At 33.8% G+C, this 22,845-nt stretch overlaps 1 protein-coding gene and 1 non-coding gene across 12 annotated transcripts in view; both read right to left on the bottom strand.

Annotated features, from left to right (window-relative positions):
• Positions 1-22,845, bottom strand: part of LOC126874938 (growth hormone secretagogue receptor type 1) — a 79,355-nt gene that overhangs the window by 20,593 nt on the left and 35,917 nt on the right. The window lies entirely within an intron of this gene.
• LOC126872770 (5S ribosomal RNA) lies at positions 18,538-18,656 on the bottom strand. Its single transcript, XR_007692185.1, has one exon. It is a non-coding gene; the product is annotated as a 5S ribosomal RNA (ribosomal RNA).

Genomic DNA, 22,845 nt, shown 5'->3' with positions numbered 1-22,845 from the left:
TCGCAGATTTTATCGCTGAAATTTATTCTTTGGGTCGATCTTCTCTGCATTCGCCTTATCGTTAGTTGGCACCGGTTGCATAGTTAATCTGTGGGACATGCGAAGATCGTCACGTTCACATTACGTCGAACGATCATTTTACGGAAGATCGGAAAGTTTCACTTTGATTACGAAGCAATGTAGGAAATAATTGTAAAAATTGTAAAAATAATAATAATAAAAAATAACAATGTAGGAAAAAATAACGCTACTGGAAAGATTCTTTGTTTATATAGATATAAACATGATGAGGTTTCAACTGCTTAACTAAAAGGAAGCAAAAATAAATAGTAATGATAATAATAGTAGTAAATTTTAAACAAACATAGATGTTGTCACATGAAGAAATTTTGCAACTAGAAGATGGACTGACTGATAAGTAAAGACTGATAGACTTTTGTAACGAGAGTTTATACCGCGTGGTTCTAGAAATTTAAATTCATCAAAAAGCACAAAATTTAAATTCGTCTTTGTTGAAATGACAAATCTGAAACTGAAACTAACAGATGTCTGACAAACAGAAAACTATGTATAAGCGAACATAGTATGTATATTATGAATTTAAAGGGATGTTCCTACGGCGTTTTCCACTGCAAGTAAAATTAAATTTGTCGTTGAAGAGTAGGACCAGTAGACGTGACATTTCAAAGAAACCTTTTTGCTAATGAAAACGGTAATACATTCGAGAGAAAACTGATAGTACGTGAGAAGGACGCTAAAGGATTTGAGACTGACGAATCGTCAAAGGAAACGCATCCTGCATTGTTATTTCCACGTATACCTTCTCTTAAGAGATTAAAAAATTGCTTAGCTCGTTCTTTAATTTGCGTAATTTTTAAACCATTAATTTTCTTTACTTGTCTCGTCTTTAAGCTTTTAGTTTACGGCTGAATTTGACGCGGAGCTGTTTCTCTGTAAGGCAGAGTTTCACACGAATTACGCGTAAACGATACAGCACTGCAATGTGTAACATAATGCTGTTCTCTACGCAAGCACATTGAAATGAAGTTTTTGATAACTAAATTATAATTTTTTTTTAAAGATATGATGCATATACTTTAACTTTAATAATTTATTTTAACAATTAATAATACAATTGAGTGTGACACATGTTAAAGCACGGTACGACACATAGAACCACGTCACAATTTTCACACTCATAGCGCGATAGTGTCTGTCAAATTGCTCTTAGTTTTCTATTTTGAAGCGACATTTGGAGGTTGAAAATTCTACAAAATTATAAGGATACGAATCGGCATGTTAAAAAGAGCATCTAATAATGGTTTGTTTTAATAAAAAGCAACAATTGATACCTGACACTGACGTATCAAAAACAAAGGCTATATGTTCTGTCTGTATATTCCTGACACTGTTATAAAACGTTCCGAGGTAAGACAAACGTGAAGCAAGACAAATGAAAAAGATCATTTAGTTCAAACGGTGAGCGAATGAGTCAGTAAAGTGAGCCACTATAGTGGCGCGCCGTACCTAAGAGTTTAAAAGCCTGTCTTTCGTTCAAATTTTAGGAATTTAAGGAATTTCATTGCAATATAGTAATATACAGCGAAACATAATACATAAATATATCATTTGAAAAAATACATACCACAATAAACAAGTGTTTAACATAATCGAATAAGTTCATTTTTTCCCCTTATGTCCGCAATTTTTAATCTCAGTATGCATCAAAATTGTAGAAAATGCAACAGAAAAGTTTCTAATTGCAAATATCACTCTATTACGTTCTCGCAGAAAACAAAGGATTTTCCTGTTCCCTTTTCTATGCGTTAGTAGATTAAACTCTTCGATTGAATTACGTTTACGTTTATAGTTTCAATTCTGTCAAAATGAACACCGTTGCTCTCTTTTGTTCTCTATCCTTATTATCGTTAACTATTAATGTTTACCAGTTTGTAAATAAATAATTACCATAATAAATTGATCTCGTTAAAAGTTGGTGCAACTGGTTTCTGGGCGGTTCAGAAACTGGGAATTAAATTTTGTTCGTTAAAACATAGTTTAATAGCGAGATACTGGAGGATTTCAAAATGTTATCTATGTCATATTGGAAGCGAATGATTCGATGGACGTTTCTCAATGAAATTTTGATTATATTTGATTCAAAATTAAAATATTATATATCGAAAGATTCAGAATTGGAATGACGGAAATTGCACCGTTCGAAATTCAATGATTCGAAATTCAGCGTTCAAAATCGAAGCGTCCAGAAGATTCAAAAATTCAAAATTAAACGAAATCGAAGCATTCAAAATTTAAACATTCCATCATCGAATTGTAATATTATGCATCGAATATTGAAATATATTCGAAACTCAAATATCTAAAAAATAAACATTCAAAATTCCGATATCGTCATCGAAATATCGTGTAGTGTATCGATAAATATCGTGTCGTCAATTATCCATTTAAAGAGCGTTTTTGCTTAAAGAGCGTTAAAACACAACCTCTGAAATTATCGTAAGAAAATCCTCGATCGTAGCAATTTAATGGATTCTCGACCTAAAGTAATTCGAAGTGAAACAGGTGGTTCCATCGCGAGGTCGATCGTTCTCGATGATCGATGAAGACAAAAGTGTTTCCAGCAGGACTGTTTCAAACTGATCCCTCGTAAATATCCCCAAGCGCAACGAAGAAGTAACGAAACAAGGCTAACAAATTATACCTGCTGTCTGACACTGGGGAAACAATTTCCTTCGGGGTTAGCCTTTACGCGGAACAGGCTTACCCTTGTAGAGTTTTACATTCAAATGGAAATTCCTCCGTAAAGGCGTCTCCGCGAGAATGTCTACATCTTTTCAGTCTCGTCTGTTCTTATTTTCCCCTCGCGCTCTATTGCAATTTATCATTCGGCAAAAATTAGTAAGAATTTCTTTTTTTAAAGATAATGAACCATCTCAATTAAAACGGAGATTATTATATAAACTGAATAATATTATTTCATCGCTGTCGGATTTTTATTAAATGTTTCGTTCGATTATCCGTATTAAAATTATCTTCGATGTTTATTATTTTGAAACGTCAAATTTTCCGTGAATTTTTAAACTTCCATCTTCCCGTCCGAACGAATCGAATTTTCAAATTAGATAGCCAGATATTGTTTCATGAATTCTGACCGTAGTGATGGAACGCTCACGACATATTATTTAACTGGCAATGATTTCATCAACAAAAAATAATTTCCCCACGAAATCTGCATTCTAATATAAATGTACATTATGAGTATTTTTTACACATTGACAATTAAACACTTGACTTTTAAATAATATTTTCTTTCAGTTCATTCAAATTATACGAAACTAGAACTGTTTTCCTACCGCTGCAATCCTTGCGATTTCGCGAAATCAGCCACAAAGGGAGTAAAACTGGGCAACTAACTCTGCGAACGATTCGTTAAATGATAACTCGAGAAACGATAATTTGCTGCACGTTATGAAATATTTAAGTTGAAACGCCGCAGAAGGAATGTGTAAGGTATATATTGGGTTGGCAACTAAGTGATTGCGGATTTTGTCAATACCACCTAATGACAAAATCCGCAATCACTTAGCTGCCAACCCAATAGCATCTACTACAGAGCGTCAGCATTTTGGTATCGCAGTTTCTGCCAGGGTACATGGCCAGAATAGCTCAACTCAATGTAAAGGCAATGGCACTTTGGAATTTTGAACTTAAAATCGAACATCGAACTAGTTATCTTTATATCCGGTTACGTATTTTCTGCTTCTAGTTTGCTGCAATGCCTCGGGTTATTTTTGAGCAAGCTATTTTAGGTTACTTTATGTGTAATCGATGTCTTCGACAAAGATGGGTCAACGCGACTTTATGGAAGCCATGTTGGTAGCAGAGATGAAGTTAAAATGCTTTAAGAGTAGAGGCGAATAGTAAAATTTGTTTGGAATTTATTTAGTAAAATTGGAAGCTACATTCGGAGAAGCTAAGACATCATTTATTATAAAGTTTATTTGAAATTTACGTAGTAAAATTTGTATGAAATTTATGTAGTAGTATTTATATCAAATTTATTAATTAATGTCTATGAAAAATTTAGTTAGTAGAATTTGATTAAAAATTTATTTAGTAAAATTTGCAGCACCTCCGGAAGGGGTAAAATATTATATAATTATATAATTAAAAATATTATATAATTTAATTAAGAAGAGATAATGAACATCCTTTAGACATACGTTTGTAGAAAATTCATTTGAATTTTAGTAAAATACTTTGGCGTGTCTCCAGAAAACATAATAAACTGTAAGATTTTTTAGAAATTATACATATCTATCATTTGCTTATTACGAGTCACGAAATGGAAAAATGAGTACAAATTATAAAAAATTATAATTCTCTCTAGAAGCCACATTAACAATGGGACATTTTACTAATGGAATTTGAAATAATTAAACGCGATAATGAATGCCCTAGAACGTTTTTATATTCGTACAATTTTTTGGAATCTTTGCAACAGACAGAAAGTTATGTGGCTTTTTCAAAGCCATATTAGTAGCGAGACATGAAATTAGTCCGATGAACCTTATAATCTGTTTACGAACAAAAGGTACCGTGAATTATTCAGAATATTAAATTTGAATTCTGTTCTAATAGCAGCAAATGAACCGAATAGTTTCTATCTATACGTACTATGGCAGTCAAAGTGATTAAAACACAGGATGGAGCCTTTAGAAAATTAAACTGTAATTGTATTAAAATTCAATTTTCTAGAAACAGAAGGCACACGCATACTAACGATACTAATTGCGTTTTGAAACCAATGACAAACGACTTTTATCGTACAAACCGTGAAACCAAAGTGGACTAGCAGGTCAGACAATTAACTGCCAGCTTGTTCCTAAAAATTGACCTAAATCTATAAAACGCTGCTGCGATTAACTGTGATTTATTTATAGAAAAATAAGTAGCTCAACCTAAGTAGTATAATAAACGATGCACTGAAGTTAATACAAAAAAACCAGAGGAAGTTGAAAAAAGAAAGTTTGTATTAATAAAAGATACAAGAAAAGGTAAATAAAAGTAAAGGTGCTGACAAAATTGGTTTTCTGGAACATTGCGCGAGTCTTGAACCAGGACAAAGATCTTGCATTTATAAGTCTCAGTGGAAGGAAAAATTGAGGATAGGTGAGGATGAATGAAATATTTTAGCGGTTTATAGCAAGGCAGGAATGAAGGAAATGGCGAGAGAAATTAATGAATTAGGAAAGGGATATGTAAGAAGAGTGGGAAAGGCAGAATATCTGGAGAAGAAAGGCGAAGCAAGTGGCCAGAGGCGACTACCTAGATTAGGTTCCAGCGTTTTTAACAGGGGAATTATTAATAGCAATTAATTTCATAGAAATATAGTTTATTAACAGATATAGTGAAAGCTGGTTAAGTGTTTTAGAAAAAGCATGAAAATATAGATAGTGAACTAACAAGTAAATCAAAGATAGGTGATATAGTGTATAGCTTATGTATAGGACAGTGTATAGGTTATGTATAGGTTATGTATAGGTTATGTATAGGTTATGTATAGGTTAAAAAAACGAAGATATACAGAGAATGCGACCGAATAACACGTAAAAGCGGACACCACGTGATTCTTTGTAGAAAAATAGAAAAAAAATAGAGAATACAAAAATTCATTCTAAGCTTAGTTTTCGACAAAATCGAGTTGGAAATTTGTCAAATATATTCGAACGTGGCTAATTCTGGACTGAGCAGGAGCAAAAGTTCTATGTGAGAAAATTAATCGAAAATGTAGAATGAAATTTGTCCGTTTGGGGTTTCATTTTGACGGAAATAGAGTTTGAAGATGTTTAGTTAAAAATTGACCTGGCTTGGCAACTAAATGATTGCGGATTTTGTCATTAGGTGGTATTGATAAAATCCGCAATCACTTAGTTGCCAACCCAACAGTATACGCGTATGACAAATTTTCAAATTTATTTTTCTGCGACACACAGCGTCTTCTGAAAAATTCTATTTTATCTCCTAATTCTAAATTCTTTCTTTCTTTATTCTTCATTCTAAAGTCGAGAATGAAAAAGGTTTATTACATATCTTTTTCTTGTTTTTCTACAAGGAATCACATTGTGCTTGCTTTTGCATGTTACACGGTCGTATTCTGCATGTTTACGCATTAGAAGATGAAACATGTGCGTTTGGGATGAGAGTGAGGATGAGTATGGGTCTGTGAATCTAAATAAAGTATGGGCTGAGTGAGAGTAAGAAACGTGTAAGCCAAGTGCTTTTTCCGGGCTATGAAGCCGAAAAATAGATAAAACAGAAAATAAGATGAAAATTATAAAAAAATAAAAATTAACAAAAGACGAAAAGTAGATAAAAATCACATCTAAACTATATTTACTTTAAACAGTAGAAGCTACATTTAAAAAAACAGAAATCTTTATAACGTTTCATCCAAAAAAAAAAAAAAAAAAAAAAAAAAAAAAAAAAAAAAAAAAAAAAAAATTGAAGGAAGTCGTAAAAAGAAATGAAAACGTTCCATCGGAAGAAAAGATAAAAAGCGGAAACTGTACGACACAATTAAGTGAAACTTATCTATACGAAAACAGAAAACAACAGAAATGACATAATGAATAATACAATAAAGTTACTAGAAAGATAGAGGCAAGTTGTAAAAAGAAACGAGGGCTACGTTTCATTGGAAGAAACGATAAAAAGTAAAAAGAACGAATAACTGTACGACCGGAACTTTCCAGACGACCAGCATAATTTCAACTGTTTTTAAGTTATAGAATCTTGCGTAACCTATTTGTATCGCGAATTACACACCATCCTATATATGTCCGTGTATATGTACCGAGCTTGCTTTGTTCTCAATTAGCGTCTGTGTTCGCTAATCTCGTAAACGTAATTTCGTTGAAAGCATTGGACACGAACCATTTGTTCTTCAATAATCGAAGACACTTTACGATCTCTAACGACGAGTGGACTAGCCATTACATTCTTGAAATATCATCTTGTGAATCTTTTATCTAGGCAACTACAATGCTATGATTATTTAAAATATTGCGTTGGCAACTAAGTGATTGCGGATTGTGTCATTAGGTGGCATTGATAAAATCCGCAATCACTTAGTTGCCAACGCAATATTTGCATAAATTTCATCGCTTACGTAAACGATCAAAATACTGTAATTACAAGCGTATAAGAAATAAGTTCGAAGCTTTGATATTTAATTGCATAAATTTCACTGAAAAAAGGAAAAAATAACATTTATAAAGATTTAACCCTAAAAATGAGATTTTGGGGCGGTTTTTACGAAACAATAAAAAATTGTCAGAAGAACTATTAAAAACCAGATTTCCCCTACTATGGATAAATGAAGGTTTAGCTTTCTCAACTCGCGATAAAAATAACTTTCTATTCATTGCGGAACTTTCTGGGAAGAGATCGACGAGACGAAATTGCGATTGTAGTACATTATTGGGTTGGCAACTAAGTGATTGCGGAATTTGTTATTAGGTGGTAATGTCAAAATCCGCAATCACTTAGTTGCCAACCTAAAATATTGTAGTAGTATTGCCTAACAATCTTCTGATTTGTAAAACGTCAGGTGAAACGTTCCCGATGCAAGTTAAGGCGGGTTTCCAAGGATTCCTGATTACGAAGTGGTCTAACCTAAATAGATAATGAAAAAGCGGGCTCTATCGGGTCTCTGATTCGTCGACTATGTTAGTACAACCCCATGGTCGACGAGATAACCGAGCGAATTTAACGAAACTGACGCAATCGACGCTTTCCACTAAATTAGTTCTCTAGCCATTCGTTCATTCACCGACGTTATTCGTTATTTACCGTTGACTAATTTATTGAATTATTAGAAATTCTCCCGACTATAAACAAAACGAAAATGAAACATAGTAAACATGCTGGCAACTGTTTATTGCTAACTGATTTATTTAATTTATTCTCCTGATTATAATAGAAACTAAAATGAGATATAGTAGAAACGGCTATAGAAAATCAGACAATTTTAAAATAACAGGAAAACCACATCCTGTTGTCTTAAAGTTATTTACCTATTGCTAGGGTTTACAACAATTAAAGTTCAATCGCGTAAGTTGATTTTGGCGGTGTGCGAGGCAATGTCGATGGAATGTTCGTTGCATACAACGACTCTGATTATCTCAAATATATTCAACGGCAAGCGGTAACGACAAGCATGGTAAATACGCGTAACAAACCCGGAACTCATTGGTCGTGCAAGTTCGATATCTTGGCAAGTTTCGAGCGGTATAAGAGCCACTCTTAGAATAAATTAGCTCAGCATTTCATCCACGACAAGCAATTTGTAATTTATTTCGAAAGTTGTTATATGCGACGACGAGAGATCGTCATTATATGCACATTATTATAACTATCAAGTTAGAAGTTTTTTGAACTTTTCGTCAGTAAAATCATGCAGACGGTTCTAACGAAAAATCGTCTTTTATCGAGATAGCAATATGATACTGATGGAAATGGAGATTATTTAGAAATCACTCTGAAAAGCTATAATAAAATTGTACTTTTAATAAAACCGAATGAATATCACGGTAAAAAATTGTATTCTGAAAGACATCGGCCTGCTGCCAATTCGCGAATCATACGGCAGTACACGCCTCCGTGAATATTCCTCTGTTTACCAGGCTCAACGATTCGTTCGGTAAAAATGAGTAAGCGTGCATTCCCTCACGGAAAATGAGTAGGCCCGCACCTCTTCTTCCTTTCTTTTCTTTATTTTTCTTATTTTTTTTAGGCTGCGCTCTAAACAGCAGCCTCGTGGAATATCACCGAATTAACGAGTTCCAGGAATCGCGGGGTATCTTGCTGTTCTTTGAAACGTCGTCAGGCAAGTGTCCCTTTTAATCCTATTTTTCTGTTCTAGTTTTATATTTAGTCTTACACGAGTCACAAGTAAATACAGAATATTCGTGTGATTTCTTCTTAATACACGTCTAACTGTTTCACGCAGCGTAAAGAACCTTCTGCAATGTATATGACAACTTTCATAGTTTGATGTACATTCGCTGCAATTACCAAAAAAGCGTACAGTCGTGTTTCTACGAATACAATAAAAAAATTGTAATATAATTGTAGAATAGTTTTACTTGACATCATAAGGAATACCATATTTTGGGTATTTTATATATTTCTCTTATTATTTCAACGATAAATTCGCTATGAATCTCTCGTGATCGTAGGATGCGACATCGTAAAACGAAGAAGGCCGAATATGACTGGAAAACACGGAATCAACGTTTAGAAACGAATAACTCGATAAACGTCGTCACAGGAGGTCGTTAAAGCTCGAATATGAATTTGCGCAAACAGATAGTTTAATGGACACACGTGGTATTATATCGCTGGACAAACAACGTTCTCTTATCCACCTTCCTCTTGGCCAGTTGTTTCTCTTTGACTTTAAAATGGTCTCGATTTGCAACGAGGTCTCGCTATCAGCTCCGTGGAAAATGCACACGTGTCGTTATTTCATATGGCCGATCGTTCGGATCTGTATCATGTCCCCTATCAAATTCGTTCCTTAAATTATTTAGATTACAACGAAAATGCGATGCGGTCGAACGATTGAAATCTTGAAATATTGCTGCTTCGCAACCTCAAATTAACTGGATCGTCATTCTCATTCTGTTTGTTAACAATAATCGATAACTTGAAACTCAAACTCGAACGTCGTTTATTTATTTCGAGATTTATCCTTCACATTTGGCTTCTGAAAAAAGTGACATTTTCACGATATAAGAAGTTAGATCGCGCGTTAATTCACGACTGACATGATTAATTATGATAAACTCGATATCACGGATCAAAGCATAGCGAGTATCATAAATACAGCAACAGCATAAAATTGTAATAACCTGCCGCGCTGGAAAAGATCACGCTCGTATTTTCTTCTTACGTCAAATACAGCGATAAAAAGAAATATTTACAAAATGATTAAAAATTTATCAATATTAAGATGGTAAATTAAAAATATAATTAACAAAAATATAACATAAATAATCCAAGTGACAGAAAAGTTTCTTTGTTTCAATTGTTAGGTAGAAATGCAAATTTTTAATAATTTGTTAAGTTTCATCCTCTGCGAATTAAATCGAAAATCCGATCTTCTATAATGGAAATGAAATTTTTTTTTATTATTTTATCGTCTATGGTGTTCCACGCTTCAATAATCGCATCCTTTAATTCCACAATCTTGTCATACTTTCGATTTTTCGAACGAATTCAGCAAACTAGCATACCCCACATATTTTCCACTGCAGGCAATTCCAAAATTGCGCTGCAGGACGCCTCTAAAATTGCGTTTCGAAAAATATTCTGTTTCCTTCCTACGGCGATCGTAATAATTGTAACCGGCCGGGCTGACTAAGTTAAACTTTCTTTCATTACCGAAAATTAGCTACAGACAAAGTTATTATTAAAAAATAGTTCGGAAGAAAATAGATTGTAATTAACTGTTTTTCAGCTTGCGAGGAAGAAAATCTTGTCTCTTTACCAGGAATTTTTAATTTCGATGCTTCACTTTTTACATTAATTCTTAATATCGGTCAATGACTTTGATGAAGTCAATGAATTACGTGTTATTCTTAGTATTTTACGTTCATCTCATAATTTTCGCGCTCGACGTGGTCTCTTCTTGTCTCCAAGATTACGTTTCCTTGCGACACAATCTATACAATTGCGATCTTTGAACAGTTCAGAGTATAACAATAACTATAACAACTACAACAATAACGTAACAATAACAGAGCAATATAACCATATTCCCTGCATTCGATGCGAAAAACATCGGTCATTGCTTTTTCTTTAATAGAAAGTTCCTCTCCGCGAAGCGTTTTCTTTTCTAAAAGACTTTATTCTAACCAATAAATGTAACGACCGATGTCAAAGACGTGGAATAAAAGAACGAGCAACTGCGGCATTGACAAAATAACAGGAGGGATAAAAGTTGATATAAATGGAATATTATATGAAGAATTATATGGAATATATTAATATATGGATGCAAAAAATTTAGTACTTAACTTTCTGTTCCTTTCCAACCAATTCTACTGTACGCGTTAAATCGATTTCAACTGTACTACATATTACTATGAAATAGAACATTGACATAATTTTTCCTAAAGTGACAAAATATCCAAATATAGGTGGGTTGGTATATTTTTGACACACACTGTGTATCATCATCTACCTGACGATTGATTGTTCCCAGATAAACCGTATCATTCGACACTAACAAATAAGGGTGAACATACGGGGGGTGAACTTTATCTCCGTAAGAACGTGAGAAGAATGAATTGGTCGACTGATGTCGTCCGTTACGTCCACTAACCCAAATTCTAACCTAACCTAATCCAAATATGAAGTTAACCCAAAGTTGATGCGGACCTAACTCAAAAACTAATTCGAGGGGTCAAATTTTTTATTTCTCACGTACACTGTGATGAAAATTTCTCTGTATCCTTAAGTCAAATATGGTATACGATAGGGTGGAAGAATTTAAGAAATGGTCTAACTTTAGGTTAGGGTGTTGCTACCTTAGAAAACTCTTTTTCTGTCCATCTTTTAAAAAAGTGTATATACATTTTTGCGTGGGAGACGCACAAGGTTGGATTTTTCGCTTCGAATCGAACCGTCGGGAACTTTCACGGAGTTTTACTTCGCAAATCTATCGCGACAAGGTGGAGTAGCGTTTTTCTAAAGCCCACGGGATCGCTTGAGATATTGTAGCGATCACCGCCATCTTTCCCCACAAAGTAGCCACCACATGGAAACGAGACTTAAGGCATCGATTGAATCGAAAACTAAGTTCGGAGGTAATGTTAGAGAAGAAAAACGAAGACGACAAGATTTTGTAAATGTAAGAAAAATTGCAAGCTTGTGATATTTTATATTTTTCACCTATTTTTATTTTGATTTCACGCGTTTGCAAACACGATTCTCTAAAAACTGCAGTTGCCCCGCACAATTTTCTTATTTTTCATCTTCGTTTGACTTCGAGACACGTGCTACTCATCGGTAACTTTATCTTTTACTATGATAGTTTTCTTTTATACTGTTCAATAACGTTGTTATTTCTATTTAGAAGGTTTGCGTGAGGTATAAATGATCAAACAAAATTGCATTATCCAAATATAATATTCGAGGGTTAATATGCAAGAATCTGAGAGAAGTGTTTGATAGAAGCAACCATTTCGCTGCCACTTTCCCGCAAAAATGTTTTCTTTGAAAATACATTAGGCACGTAGTTAGTTTGGCTTTGGTATCTTCTTGTGTCATGTGTTCAACGTAAGTTCGGATGATAAGTCTTTATGGTAGCTCAAGAGGGATCGATGATATATTTTTAACATGTTCTTGTAGGGTATCCGTGGTCCTCTGTAGAGAGCAAAATTTTCATTGAGAATAGAATGGACCGTCCGTTTAATTCGTTTTCTGCTTGAAGTATCAAGAATTTTGACTCATTGTTATTTTCCCCAAGATTAGTATCGCATAGTTGAAATAAGAAATTTCGATACTAAGTAAATTGTAAAAGTAAGTTGAACAAATTTTCACGTCAAAATTTTCATCTAGATTAAATTTTAACGATATTACTACCAACGACTAAACTATAAAACTTGTGCCAGACAAATCAAAATATACGCAGCACATGTTTTACAAAAAGCTATTTAAATCCTCAAAACTGCATAAATTTATATATAAAATTAAATAAAAAATTATGTATTGGTCACTTGGACTACTCTGATACCTTTGTAAATACTTTTTTCAGAAAGCTTTAGATCATGCAAATTCTTCCAAATAAATAAATACAGTGTCAAAACAAACAAAATAACAATTAACAAAAGTGCTAATAAAATTCTTTGTGAATCTGTAAAGAATATGATACTGCATTTAATTTTTTGTGAAATGTAACTGTCCATTGTAGGGTTTAAGCACTATAATGCAAATATAAGTTACAATAAAGAAAAAAAGAAATACCCATAAAGATCCGTTTTCAGTGGAACAATAGTATTGGCACACTTGAAAAATTTGTTGTTACTGGCAAACTGAGCATCATTTCTTAAAATTCCTAACAGTATCTCGCAAAAAAAAAAAAAGGAAAAACCTGAATAATGGAACAAAACAAAAAAGAATAATAATAGAAAAATAAAAATAGACGAAAGAACAATTGATGAAAGATTGTATTGGATTTCTATAAGCAAGGAAACCCTATTCGGAAATAGGAAAAGTTATTACTAGAAGTCGTTTTATTGAAAGAGACGTGATAGAGCGATTTGTTGGCAAAGGAGATATAACAAATGCAATACTTTGCTGAGAAAAAGTAACAAATGCACGAAGCGAACGTCCTCAGAAGCTTACAGACCGAGAAAAAAGAAAAATAGTTAATATAATAAAAAAAGTACCTAAGACTATATTCTCAAAAATAGCTTGAATAGTAAAAAAAACGAACCTAACATGGAAATACACTTCATAACAGTTCGAAGAACACACAAAACTGTAGTATGTGAAACAAGAATTGCAAGTCGAAAATCACGCATTAACAAAATTAATAAAAAAAAAATAATTGCTATTCGTTATTAATTAAGTACACGAAAATATTGGGTTGGCAACTAAGTGATTGCAGGTTTTGTCGTTAGGTGGCATTGACAAAATCCGCAATCATTTAGTTGCCAACCCAATAAAACTGAACTAAATTAAATGAAAAGGACATTGTCCAAACCGTTAAACAAAGGGGTGGTGGCTTAATGATATGGGGGTGTATGCGATTTTTTGGAGTATGGAAGGCTTGTTTTTGTTATTGAAATGCGCAAATGCAATTATTTAAATATCCCAAGGAAAAGAAGAAGGAAAAATAAAATTTAGGACAAAGTTATTATCTTTTAACAGGATAATGATCCCAAAAAATGAGCCTATATTGTTAGATAATGAATCATTTTTAATATACTGCATACGTTAGCTACTACCCCACAATCCCCAGACCTAAATCCTACTGAGCATTTTTCGTTTGAATTATGAGGATGGATTTAAAGCAGATCATATTATGTCTCAATAGGATCCGAAGAAAGTATTCCCTGAGCAAAAAATAAGTGGAAAAATCAGAAAAAATTAGTAAAATTCCTAATCGTCTGAAAGCTATTATAAAAAACAGAAATGCATATTAAAAATATCAAATGTTAGAACAAATTTGTACCGTAAAATCGTAAGCGTACTAATACTTTTGTTCCGTTGAAAACGGACCTTTTGTGTTTTGTTTATTTGTATTATTTATTTTTTTTCTGCATTATAACTATTTTTTAAATTTATGATTCATGGTATACTTAAGACTCGATAAGAGCTGACAGTTATATTTTACAAAAAATTCAATGGAAAATCTCGTTCTTTATAGATTTATAGAGAATTTTATACGAAGATCTGTGTATTGTATCTGTACACTTATATTGTATATTGTACATCTACAAAATTTCTATGAAAAAATTCTCAATTTATTATTTCGAATATCTTTCGACTTCGACCACTGATATTCTATGAAACACACTCGAGCGACGCAGTTATTCAGTTTCTACGTGTTCAAAACACTTTGAAGGAACCACGTGTGACCACAATAGGTTGCAGAAGCGCCAGCGTTCGCTTCATGACTCCGGAACAAAATCAACCCCTTTCTCTATCGTAGATCGTAAATTTCCTCCAAAGTTTTTTGGGGAACAGGTTCTTTCTCGAAGACCAGGAAAGATTGAAATTCCTGTAGGGTAGCTAAACCCTGCTGATACCTCGACGTCTGGAAATAGGGTAACGTGAAAAATTAGAAGGACTTTCGCAGAATACCTTCCAGAGGATCCCTCGACCGCGGAAAATAACTTGGAAACCTCTAATCCGTACAATTCTTTCTTACTTTCTTCGCTCCATGATAATCAAGTTGGAGTTTTCTGTATTTATAAGTTTAGAGTCTGCTTTAGAAGATTAAGTATCCGCAGTTATTAATTTACTAAATTGGGACAATTTGAACGATTTTACTGGAATTTTTTCTTTAACTCTTTGTAACTGCAGATTTGGTTAATTATTTAATTAATCAAGTTAAATTAATTACAATTATTGCGCAGATTTCAATTTCTAAATTTTGCCAGTGCTAACAAAATTCTCCCACGTGAGAGCAAGAAATTTATTAAGAAAAGAAGCAAATTTTGCATGTTACGAAGCAGTTGATTATTTATTCAACGCAAAATAGTATAATAATATAATTGCACAAAAGAACCCAAGATAGACAATATACCTGTTTATAGAAAAGGATAGTTAAGCCAGGATTGTCAAGAATTATGTTTTTAATTTGAATCTCTCCAATGGCGAGCGTAGGAGGATCGTCACAGTGTTTTAATACTCTTCCGGAAATGGTTTGATGACATGCATCGTAATAAAAGACATTTATAATATTTCAGTAAATTATTATGGACACGTGTGCATAAATTAGGATAAACAATGTTTTAGGATAAACAACGTTTTTCATACATTTTTCTGAAAAGCGACAATATCATAGTGGTAACGTTGAATTGTAAATATAATTAATTACAGTTTCAATACCATAAAATAACTATATTATGAAAAAACTTATTTATTTAATAAAGAAAGTCATTATTTTTGTTGAAGTCTTTACAGGTTTCCAACTATTGAATGAGAGTATAAATAAATTGAACGTATACAAAAGTTCGAAAGTTTTTCGAGCTTGACTTTCCTCTCGTAAACGAAATCTGCTTTGTCTCTGAGAAATTTCTAGAGAAATTATCCTTCGTTAGTTGTCCCTTTTACCAACTTTAGCAAGTGATTAACAGGTTCAAAGTGGTATAAAATCAAAGCTTTTCTAATCAAACCCGGCGTATGATTAAGTACTAATCAAAAGAACAATTAACTTTTTTAGTGTACTATTGCATAATTACAACGTTGTGTTTCAACAACTTATCATCTAATTAAGTCACAGATGTATTTGCGTTGCTTAAAATTTTATTTCATCTTCAGTGTATTATATTTTCTTACAAAATTTGTTTCCAATTTTACCGCGTTATACCTTCTTTCTTATAGAATTTGGTTATATTTTTATTTACATATTTTATTATGTTCTATTTTATTATATTTTCTGTAAAACGTCAGAGAAGATGTGTCTCTATTATGACTAATAATGAATAAGAAAGAAATCTTTCCACAGGCCCCAAAAAATTGTATTTCTAGAATGAAAGAACTCTTTAATTAATCAAGTTAAAATAGTAACTATTTCTAAATTTTGCCTGAAATAATTGCTATAAATAAAACGTTAGAAATTGCCAACGCTAACAAAATTCTCTCACGTGAGAGCAAGAAATTTAATAAGAAAAGAAGAAAATTTTGCATGTTACGAGTTGATTATTTATTCAACGCGAAATAGTATAATAATATAATTGTTATATAAAAGGAACCCAAGATAGACATTTTCAACCGAAGCCAAGCAATTGAATCGAAGTAAAATACCATATGTAGCCAGGTATATGTAAACCGTAAATTCATAAATCTATCGTTAATCGTTTAGTAGAAGAAATAAAGTCGAAGGAAATGTGCGACAACGAAAAATTCAAGGGGAAGAGAAGACGAATGACAGGAGGCAATGTCGAGATATCGATGGTACTTTCCAGCAGCCGTGCCCCATATATCCGGCAGGTCAAGTAGAAAATGCCGGTCCCCCGAAGACAATATGGCACAGTATAGTTATAGCCAAGGCTGAACACAGCTCGTTTCGTAACGAGTATCGCCTCGCCTTGTTGTTTCCATATTTGTCCGATGTTATTAATACCATTAACGAACTCGGCATTCCTTTCTTTCACTTTCCTTATTTTCTTCTTCTTCGTTTTCCGTTTCAGTTCTCTTTCTTCTTCTAATAAATCCATTCAATTGGTAACTAGCAGCGGTTACGTCACGGCTATTTTATTAATTTGCATGCTACGTTTTCTTGGCTACGACTTAACAGCCTCTGAAAGGGAAACGGCCGTTTCTCCGCTTACAATAACGAAATGTTTCTCTATACTATGGTTTTCACGAAAGTTTCGGGTAGGAAGGAATAGGGTACAGGTCTGGCTGAAACGGCTGAAGGGAACACGCTGAAAATTGTTCGCAGCGTGCGAACAGTTTCGTTGCGCTTTAACTTCGCCTGGTTTACGATATTCGCTGACAGTTCTAATGGTTTTCGTACTCGTTCCACAGTTATTAAGCAAAATTTAATTGTTGTCTCGTTGACTCTGTTTAGCCAGAATCTCGCTTGCTTTCACGGGATGAAAAATTGATCGGAGTTTCTTATTTTCATTTGGAAAATAGGATAATTGGTTATTAATGGACTGGTTGATATTCGTATAACGATGTAGTATTGTGTAAATTCATACAACAGGAATATGCATAACACAGGATATATTATGTAAATGTAGTCCATACGAGACTCTAATTTATAGGTTTTGTTCAATGAATTCTGTATAATGCAACCTTTTTTATATTTCATCGTTTTCCATTCTACAGGGTGGTTGGTATCTGGTGGTACAAGCGGAAAGGGGGTGATTCTACGCGAAAAAAGAAGTCGACAATATAGAATACAAATTTTTCGTTTGAGGCTTTATTTTCGAGAAAATAAACTTTGAATTTTCGCTTGGTACACGTGCGGTACGTTATAACGGTTCTCACTGTAGATCGTTGTCTCGATGGAAAAATTAAAAAAAAAAAATAAAAAAAAATTTGTATGCTATATTTTCGACTTCTTTTTTCGCGTAGAATCACCCCCTTTCCGCTTATCGGTTATCAACCACCCTGTATATCAATCAACTTTGAATTGTGAGATGGTTCTTGAAATTAAACCTATTTATGACAATACTCTACCTGTATCTGATTTAATAAATTGTTCACGATTCAGGAATAGTTTTGCTCAACTGATTTATAACTAAATACGTATTATTCATTATATAGCGTGTATAGAATATCGTGGTACAAGTCGGAACGGGCTGATTTCCATACAAAGGTAAGTCGTAAATGCAGAGTGACAATTTTTCATACGAAGTTTGTTTTTTAAAAAAATCGTCGATGGTGTTTCGTCGAGTGGCGCGTCACACTTGAGTGGTAACGACAGTCGATTGAACGAGTTCCTTCGCTTCTAGATACTCTCTTCGGCGGTACAAGCCAAATGGGGGCGATTTCCCACGCAACGAAATCCGAAAATATAGAATAACAATTTTTGATGTTAGTCTGTTACCATAAAATTTCTACATATCAAAAAACGTGACCTCCTTCAGTTTTAAAACATGTGCTAACTTATTTGTATGTATATGAGAGAATGATACAATGTATGGTAATAGTCGTGTAATACTACTAAAGTATATACTAGTGAAGAATATACTTTTTGCTCTATTGGATATTGTCATAGTTCACGAGGAAAAGTAAAAGAGACCCGAAAAATAAAAGAGAAGCCAACACCACACGGAGTTCCCAAGCGGTCACCCATCTAAGTACTACCCGTGCCCAGCGCTGCTTAACTTTCGTGATCGGACGAGAACGAGTGCTCTCAACGCGGTATGGGAGTTGGCTGAAATAAGTAATTTTGTTACTTGATATTATTGTGCAGAAAAATATTAGAAAGGAAGCATATGAATATGGGTAAAGATGAATTTTATTTACGTAATTATATTTATTTATATACGTGCATCCAGATGTGTAAAATTTTGCCTGGCTCTGTTTTCATGAAAATGGACTATGAAGTTCGGCGCATGTAGATACGCGTGCACTTGAAAAGTAACGAGAGTCAAGTGAACGGTCAACTTCATAACTGATTTTCTCGAAAACGAGACCTTGTATCAAAAATTGTCATTCTACATTTTCGGCTTGTTTTTACACGAAGGATCATCTGCTTTCGGTCTGTACTACAATTTTCCGTATATCCTGTATATGTAACGATAGAAATAAAAATATCAGTTTTGAATAGACTAACATTAAAATTTTTGAAAATCGTGATATTCTTGGCAGCATACGTTTATTACCGGTGATTCTCATCTAGTTCTGAACTGTATTTAGCTTAGAGTTTCCAGGTCGAAATAAATAACACTAAGGTAAACTTAGTGTTTCCTATCGATAGTTACGACGCTTCACATCAAAGAGATCTGTTATACCCAAGAATCAATCATCCTTTTCGGATATTCACACCTTCAAACACGCCACGACAATATTTCAATCGAAACACGTATATACCTTTCCAACGTTTCTTTGAAATCCATCTTTGAATGTCATTTCAAGAAATATTCGTATAACGATGTAGTATTGTGTAAATTCATACAACAGGAATATGCATAACACAGGATATATTATGTAAATGTAGTCCATACGAGACTCTAATTTATAGGTTTTGTTCAATGAATTCTGTATAATGCAACCTTTTTTATATTCCATTGTTTTCCATTCTACAGGGTGGTTGGTAACTGGTGGTACAAGCGGAAAGGGGGTGATTCTACGCGAAAAAAGAAGTCGAAAATATAGAACAAAAATTTTTTTTTTTTAATTTTTCCATCGAGACAACGATCTACAGTGAGACCCGTTATAACGTACCCCACGCGTACCGAGCGAAAATTCAAAGTTGATTTTCTCGAAAACAAAGCCTCGAACGAAAAACTTTTATTCTATATTTTCGACTTCTTTTTTCGCGTAGAATCACTCCCTTTCCGATTGTACCACCAGTTACCAACCATCCTGTATATAACATTTACGTTACACAGATTATTGTATCTTACATATAATATGTTACAGGAAACGAAACGTATAATGACGTAAAAACATCGAATTACGAAGGATCTATAAGAATGCATAACACGTTTAGAGGCATAATACGAACAGCAGAAATGATTTAACAATCAAAACGGTGATAAAACAAAGTCGAAGAAGAATACACGTAAACATGAAGTTTATGATATAAAGAACGTTCTTTCCTATTTTCTAAGAATGAAATGTCACCTCTTTGAGTCGTTGGAAGAGGGAAACGCGTGGAAACATAAAGAAAGTAACACATGTCACCCTAAGAACCGTGACGTTTAAGAACTTTTAAGTCCACGCTGACCCGAATCTCGTTATCTATTTTAGACGTGCGTATAATCGAAACCGATATCCTCGAGTCTTTGCAACTCTTAAATTTACCTTCGTTCTTCATTTTTCTTTTTTTTTCATTTGCTCCGCACAGCCAAAACAAAACTAAAAGAGAACGGACAGGATGAGCATAAAATCGCGTTTTACGAGCCAGATGATCTTTATCTCGAGTTTTTAATACTTCTAAACCGAACCGAAAGCGATAATCGATGACAGTCTAATGATCCTAATCCGAAACAGACGATTTTATTTACGCGGCGCAACGACGCGGGACGCGGCTCTAGCCAGAATTTACGATTGGTTAAAGTTAAATCGGAGAGTCGAGTGATTCTTTTAGCTTGCCGGCAGGAAAAGTGACTTTACCTGTGAAATATTTCATACACAAAAATGTTTTATATACGGGATAGCGTAAGGAACAACAGGTATTTTAAGAAAGATATTAGATTAGACGAATGAGGAATATTTATAGTTAGAATTTAGTGTTGCAACCCTTGTTTGTGCTATTACATATTTGGCAATCGTAACAATTTAGCATTAGATCACTCTATTTCGGAATATTTTGTTTAATTTTATTTTATCACTCATCTATACCACCGATCTAAAAACTGATAAGATTGACAATTTTTTAAATTGTCGTACTTTTTAAATTACTATTCACCAATTGTTACTATCCTTCTGACATTATATCTACGTATACAAATGGCAATATCGTACGATTATCAAACGTATAATAATATATTGTTGGTACAGTATCTGCAGCAAGCGTACGACTATAACAAGCCTACAGTATCTCTACAAACTAATATGATCGAAAATATTTTAAATTGTCGTACAACTTGTTTATTGAGATGCATGTAACTGTGTGTGCTACGCCGGATCAACCGTGCAGTAGTGGTACACATATACGTGTGAGAGTACGCGTGAGTATGTGTGTGCACAGGGTCTCGTAGAACAAAAGAATGTGACTGTTCCGCACGCATCGTAACAGTAAGACTTGAAGAGTGCCGAAACACGTGAAATGGTTATCTATGAACATCTTGTAAATCACATGTTAAATAAATACAAAGCTATTTTATTATCATCTCTACATGTAATGAAAGTATTCCTACATATTTATTTCGGCGATCACGATCCACAATTCTCGACATTATTAAATTATAATCCAACAATTCTTACTATCCTTCTGACATTATATCTACGTATACAAATGGCAATATCGTACGACTATCAAACGTATAATAATATATTGTTGGTACAGTATCTGCAGCAAGCGTACGACTATAACAAGCCTACAGTATCTCTACAAACTAATATGATCGAAAATATTTTAAATTGTCGTACAACTTGTTTATTGAGATGTATGTAACTTTGTGTGCTACGCCGGATCAACCGTGCAGTAGTGATACACATATACGTGTGAGAGTACGCGTGAGTATGTGTGTGCACAGGGTCTCGTAGAACAAAAGAATGTGACTGTTCCGCACGTATCGTAACAGTAAGACTTGAAGAGTGCCGAAACACGTGAAATAGGTATCCATGAACATCTTGTAAATCACATGTTAAATAAATACAAAGCTATTTTATTATCATCTCTACATGTAATGAAAGTATTCCTACATATTTATTTCGGCGATTACGATCCACAATTCTCGACATTATTAAATTATAATCCAACAATTCTTACTATCCTTCTGACATTATATCTACGTATACAAATGGCAATATCGTACGATTATCAAACGTATAATAATATATTGTTGGTACAGTATCCACAGAAAGCAAAAACGACTAATCTTTCAACAGTGAATCGTCGTATATAATACAATTATTAACGTTTATTCTCTATTAAAGACACGAACATACGAACTCTTTGTACAATATCTCGTATTTGATAGAAATGTAGGCTACCTCAATATAAAGAGGGAGCTGTTTTTTAAATTATTTATTCTGAATCCGTCGCTAATTTCAAAGGATTACAGCGATACTATGTTACTGCGTGTAGCTTGGTTGAGGAATCGCTTGAAAGTTTTTGAGTTAACAGGGTGTTGGAGACGAGCTGTAGTTGAGAATTACTCTTCCGATCTAAGACGCGCAGCTGTTGCGTTTCCCTAGGTGCTGTCGTTCGATGGACAAGCAGGCTGACGACATAATAGCGATGCCTCGATTCTCCGCGAAGTTGCTCGTAAAAGAAACAAACAGCAGATGCCGCTAACAAGGTGCGAAACGTTTGGAGAGAAATAAACGAGGAAATGTAATAAGCAACCGTGGCGTGTCGTTTTATTACACGATATATACGATATATCGATCGGACCACCCTTTCGACTTTCTTTTATTCTTAACATAGCGTGCGTCCCGTGAGACGTTGTTATACTTTTATTGATACGCTGTTCTTAATGTGGATCCTTTTTTATTTATTTTTCAAATAAAATTGCTGCGCAAGAATATCAAAAGACTGGGAAGTAGTGGATTGGCAACTAAGTGATTGCGGATTTTGTTAATACCACCTAATGACAAAATCCGCAATCACTTAGTTGCCAACCCAATAGAAAAAGGATTAGGGGAAGAGGCGAGAAGCAAGCGTGCGAAGAAGATGAATAAAAGCAACGAAACGGTTATTAAGTTAGTCCCACAAATATAGAAAACATC

Source organism: Bombus huntii, chromosome 1, assembly GCF_024542735.1.
Source record: "Bombus huntii isolate Logan2020A chromosome 1, iyBomHunt1.1, whole genome shotgun sequence".
Taxonomy (NCBI): domain Eukaryota; kingdom Metazoa; phylum Arthropoda; class Insecta; order Hymenoptera; family Apidae; genus Bombus; species Bombus huntii.
Note: the sequence above shows the minus strand (reverse complement) of the source record. Positions and strands in the feature narration are given on the sequence as shown.